Raw genomic sequence first — 5,867 nt, forward strand, 5'->3', positions numbered from 1 at the left:
TTACCAACAGAAGCCTACCCTTTTTTATTATAGTGATGATTATATTTGAATTAAAATTCAATCTTTTATTTGTTTACTTCACGTACCTTGTTATATACAGCCAGTGTTCATTTGAAATATTCGTTCATTTGTTAAATGAGCAAACAGATGTATGCTCATTAAATGATAGATCAATGAATTCTTGCTCATTTGATAAATGTTCAAAGAAATGTTTGCTCATTTCACAAATGAGCAACTATTTTTGCTCATTTAAGAAATGAGCATTTACCTTTTTGATTATTTGCTAAATGAGCAAGGAATTACTTGCTCATTTGATGATTGAGAAAAGATATGTTTGCTCATTTGACCTGAGGAGAGCTGATTTTGGACTGGGAGATGAAACAGGAGTGCAATTGTTCTAAGTTCATATAATAGCTAATTTGCTCACTTGCCAAATGAGCAAATAATTATTTGCTCACTTGCCAAATGAGCAAATAATTATTTGCTCATTTGACAAAATGAGTAGTTAACTATTTGCTCATTTGATAAATGAGCAAGGAATTATTGCTCATTTGAGAAATGAACAAATATTTAGTCACTCATTTGAATATGTTCTATTTCAATTCAACAATATTTGAAATGCATTAAACTATGATTAGTACAAAATTAATAATATATTATTAAATATAAAAATTCAACAAAATCTTATATGTATATAAAAGTACCATTACACTTTTTTTGGACAATTTCTAATATCATGATGACTCAATTCACCACAACTTCTACATAATCTCTTCTTTTTTTGGTTTTGTTCTACAACCTTTTCTTTTTCTCCCTTAAGCCTTTTTGCACTTCTATCTCTTGTTTCAACATTTGACACATCAATCTCAGTCGCTTTCTTTTTTAAAGTCTCTTCATTTGATACATGAACTCCCGTCCCTTTATTCTTTGAAACTTTTGGAGGTTTGACAATTATTTCAGTTGGCACACTGGCTCCAATCAATAGCTCAATGTCTTGCTCTTTGTTTTTTGCACTTCCAGTTGTTGTTTCATTATTTCTTGCAATCCTCTTTGCTTCCAAATCCTTTCTTATTCCTTGAAGATTTATCACAAGGTCTTGAATATCTTCATCTTTGCCTTCTGCCAAACTTACACAAGTGTGTATCTCTGACCATAAATCATTTAACAATTTTTTCTTGTCTATTATATTAGCACATTGCTCCAACAGGTTTCCTCCCAAGTCAAAAATTGGTTTCTTTAATGCCATAGTAGTCCACCTGTGTAGCATGTACTGCTCAGGAATGGTTTCAAACCTTTTTGTTTTCCAAACCCAAATCATATGTCTACATGAAATTCCTTGCCTATAAAATAGCTTGCAAGAACATGTGGTGTCATAGTTAGTTGGATTAAACACAACATCAAATGTTCTAGTCCGATTTCCTTCACTTACTGTTGCAACTTCTAATTCATTTTCTTTCTTCAATTCATCAACACCACAAGAAAAACAAGCAATTTCAACCTCGTATTGAAATTCATAAAAGACAGAGTTAGTATATAAATGTAAGGCATGCTTTTCTATCCCTAGTGGTGTTTTGCACTCAGGATATTTGTGCTTTGAATCATTATCATTCTGACCTTGAGTGTGTCTTTGGGCATCAATTGCAGCTTCATATCTCAAGTAAAACTCAACAAGTGACACATAAGGATTGATAAAGGAGCAGAAAAAGTTGTTTTCACTTTCGGATCTTGATGTTGTACGCATTATTCCTCCAAGGAACACATCTCTGAAATAGGCCGGAATCCACTTGTCTCTTATCTTGTACATATAACCTAACCACTCATGTTGTTCCAAGTGGTATTCAATCATCACCTTGTTCCACCTTTCTTCAAACTCAGCGGGTTCAATTTCAAGGTGCCAAACGCAAGCACATAATTTTTTTAGGAAACCAGTTTCTTCTTGCATGATTGATTTCTCCACCTTATCTAGTAACTTTTTCATTATGTGCCACATACAGAACCGATGTTCAGTCTTCTTAAACACACTTCTAACAGCAATTTTCATTGCTGGATCCTGATATGTGATCATACAATTAGGTTCATTCCCACCCATTGCCTTGAGGAATGATCTGAACAGCCATTCAAATGACACGATATCTTCCTTTGCTATGAAACCAACTACAAAATTAATGCAATTCTTATGATGGTCAACCCTTGTAAATGGAGTAAACACCATGTTGTACCTGTTTACACATACAAAATAAAGTTTAAATGAGCAAATAATTTAATACTCATTTGAAAAATTATCAAATAATCGATTGCTCATTTGTCAAATGAGCAAATAACTCAATGCTTATTTGTGAAATAAGCAAACAATTCTTTGCTCTTTTGTCAAATGTGCAAATAATTGAATGCTCATTTGTCATATGAGCAAATAACTCAATGCTCATTTGTGAAATGAGCAAACAATTCAATGCTCATTTGTCAAATGAGCAAATAATTCAATGCTCATTTGTCAAATGAACATGCAATTCAATGCCCATATACATACTCTTATCAAAGAATATTAGACTTATGGGGATATTCAATTTTCACATAGAAGTAATGAGCAATAAACTAATTTTATTTAAAACAAAGTCATTAATTTAAGCCATAGCTAGTAATAACACATAAATGAATTACCTATTGGTTTGGTATGTGGTATTCAAGGATACCATATCACCAAATAGAGCATAACTCTTTTTACAAAGGGGGTCTGCCCACAATGCTCTACAAAGGCAATAATCTTCATCCATCTCAAAATCAAAGAAAAAAGCGCTCCACATTAGCTTTTTGTTGGTAAAGTTATCCGCGAACATTTGAGCATCGCTTCCTTGAATGTATGCTTTTAAATCTCTATGAAAATTTTTGAAATCTTCCTTAGATGCACCAATGTTTTCATATCCTCCAACAATTTCCTTCATCATTCAAAAAGTTGTAACGGGACCAATATTCACCTATTTAAAGAACAAAACAGTTTGTCACATGAGCAAATAATTCAATGCTCATTTTTAAAATAAGCAAACAAATCAATGCTCATTTGTGAAATGAGAAAAAAATTATTTGCCCATTTGTCAAATGAGCAAACAGCTTTTATTAGAATATACAGAGAATTCATGAAACATAAGAGAATTTGAAACATAAGAGAATTCATGAAACAATTCAATGCTCATTAGGCAAATGAGCAAAAAATTATTTGCTCATTTGTCAAATGAGCAAACAACTTTTATTAGAACATACATAGAATTCATGAAACATAAGAGAATTTGAAAGTGTTACCTTAGAATTATTCACAATTATTTTTTTTGTGTAAAATGTTCATTTTCCTTCCTTCTTTTTGGAATAGATTGCAGCTAGGTGTATAAAGTGCATGAGTATGTCCCTCATGAAATTGTGTCACTATGAATGTGTTATCATCACAATGCTTTAGGACAATATGTGCCTTGCACCCAACACGAGTAACGAGTCTCTTCCTTTTGATTGAAGCTTTTTCTTCATTGTTTTCCCCTTCCTTGTTATTTAAATATTTTTCTACAGTAGTCTTTCTTTTCTCTTTGTATCCTTCCTTATTGCACAAGATATACTGATATTTCAATTCTTTGATTCTTCTTTGTCTTTTAGTTGTAGACTTCCTTGTATTGAAACCAGAAGCAAATGCATATCCTTTATAAAATTCAAGGCCCTCTTCAAGATTATTAAACTTCATCCCTATAGCTGGTTTCAACTCATTGGGGCATATTGGATGCCATTCTTTTGTTCCTCCAGGAGTGATCAAAGGTGCTACTTTAGGAGAAACTACTATTGTAGGAGTAGTTGGCACATTTGTGATGGTACTTGATTGACTCTCAACTTGTTCGTTGTTGCTCATCATTTGTGAATATGCACCTCCTTAAACACACTTAAACACACACACACACACACACACACACACACACACACACACACACACACACACACACACACACACACACACACACACACACTCTCAATAATTAGAACTGAAATCAGATTCTTAAACAAACTTACACACACACAGACATAGATACACACTTACACACACACACACACATACACACACAATAATTTCAGAATCTATAATTAGAACTGAAATCAGTTTCTGAAATCAGAATTACAAGCAGAAAAAGGAGGGGGCAGGGGGGATAGGTTTGCTCATTTGTCAAATGAACATGCAATTCAATGCCCACATACATAAACTCTTACACTCACTCACACTCACACACAGACACACTGTTACACTCACTCACACTCACACACACTCATACACATACACACACACATACATACACAATTCTGTATACTGAGTGTTTTTACCCGAAACACTGAGTACTTATAGATCCTTGAATTACTTATGAATGTCATTAATATTTGCTCATTTTAATTGTAGTTACCTCATTTTAAATGTTCTATTATACACATTTAGGTTTGCTCGTTTTAATTGTAGTTACCTCATTTTAAATGTTCTATTATACATATTTAGGTTTGCTCATTTTAATTTATTTGCTCATTTTAAATTTGATTGAAAATAAGAACATAATAACAGCATTCAATTGAAAATAAAAACCTACTAACAACATAATAAGAGCATTCAATTTGAAATTTCAGAACATTTTTTATCATAAGTTTAATATGACGTCATTACAATCACTATCAACTTTAATCTGATATTATTAAAATCTCTATCAAATTAATCAAACCTAAATAATTGATTCAATTCAATCAAATAATTGATTCAATTAAACATTCAATTCGATTAATGTAATTCGAAAATTAACATGTAATTCAATTCGAAAATTAACATGCAATTCCAAAATTTTCAGAGATGTAAAATCAAAATATTTTTAACATTCAGATTAACATGCAATTCAAAATTAAAAGTACGAACAAACCTCAATGATGGATGAAATTGAGACCGTTGAAATTTGCAAAAAGAAACCGTTGAAATTTGCAAAAAGAAACCGTTGAAATTTGCCGAAAGAAGAGCATACTCAGTGAATCACCATTGATAAGTAAATCGCCATTGATGAGCTTTGATTTGCAGACAGAATAGAGGAGAGAGATAAAGTAGAGGCTGAAGGTTAGTTTGTTAGGCAGGCTTATAATCTCAGCGGTTAGATTTCATCTAATCTAGCGGCTGAGATTTGTCCTCACATAAGGTGTGGGTTCTCACATAAAGGGTGGTTCTCACCGGATCCCGACCCTATATATATATATATATATATATATATATATATATATATATATATATATATATATATATATATATAATGAGAACCAAGACTATAATAAGAACTAGGAACTAATCTAGGGTCTTAGATCATGTTAATCGGACGGTCAACATGCTTCCCGTGTCATTAATGACATTTTCGTTATATTTCAACTTTACAAAGTGATTTCCAGTTTCATTTCTAAAAAGTAAATGAAAAGTTAGTACAAGTAAATGAAATCAGTCATAAAGTAAATGAAATTGCCTTAAAAGTTAAAAAACTGGAAAAAGTTTTAAAATTCGCAAAATTACGAAAATGCCATTAATGAATGCGGGTGAGATGTAAGCCGTCGAATGTAGCGTGATTAAAGGCTGAGATTGGGTCCTAGTTCCTATTATTCACCTTGGTTCTCACATGATCTCAATTTTATATATATATATATATATATATATATATATATATATATATATATATATATATATATATATATATATATATATAATTGTATAATATTTTTGTTTATTTTTGAGGATTTTATGATAAACTATGGGTCTATTTTGTCACCTTATTTTCACTAGTCTCAGGTATAGTAAGTTCAGTTAAGTTCAGTTTTGTAATACCCCGTAT

The sequence above is a fragment of the Chenopodium album genome, chromosome 15, assembly GCF_948465745.1.
Source record: "Chenopodium album chromosome 15, dcCheAlbu1.1, whole genome shotgun sequence".
In the NCBI taxonomy this organism is placed as follows: domain Eukaryota; kingdom Viridiplantae; phylum Streptophyta; class Magnoliopsida; order Caryophyllales; family Amaranthaceae; genus Chenopodium; species Chenopodium album.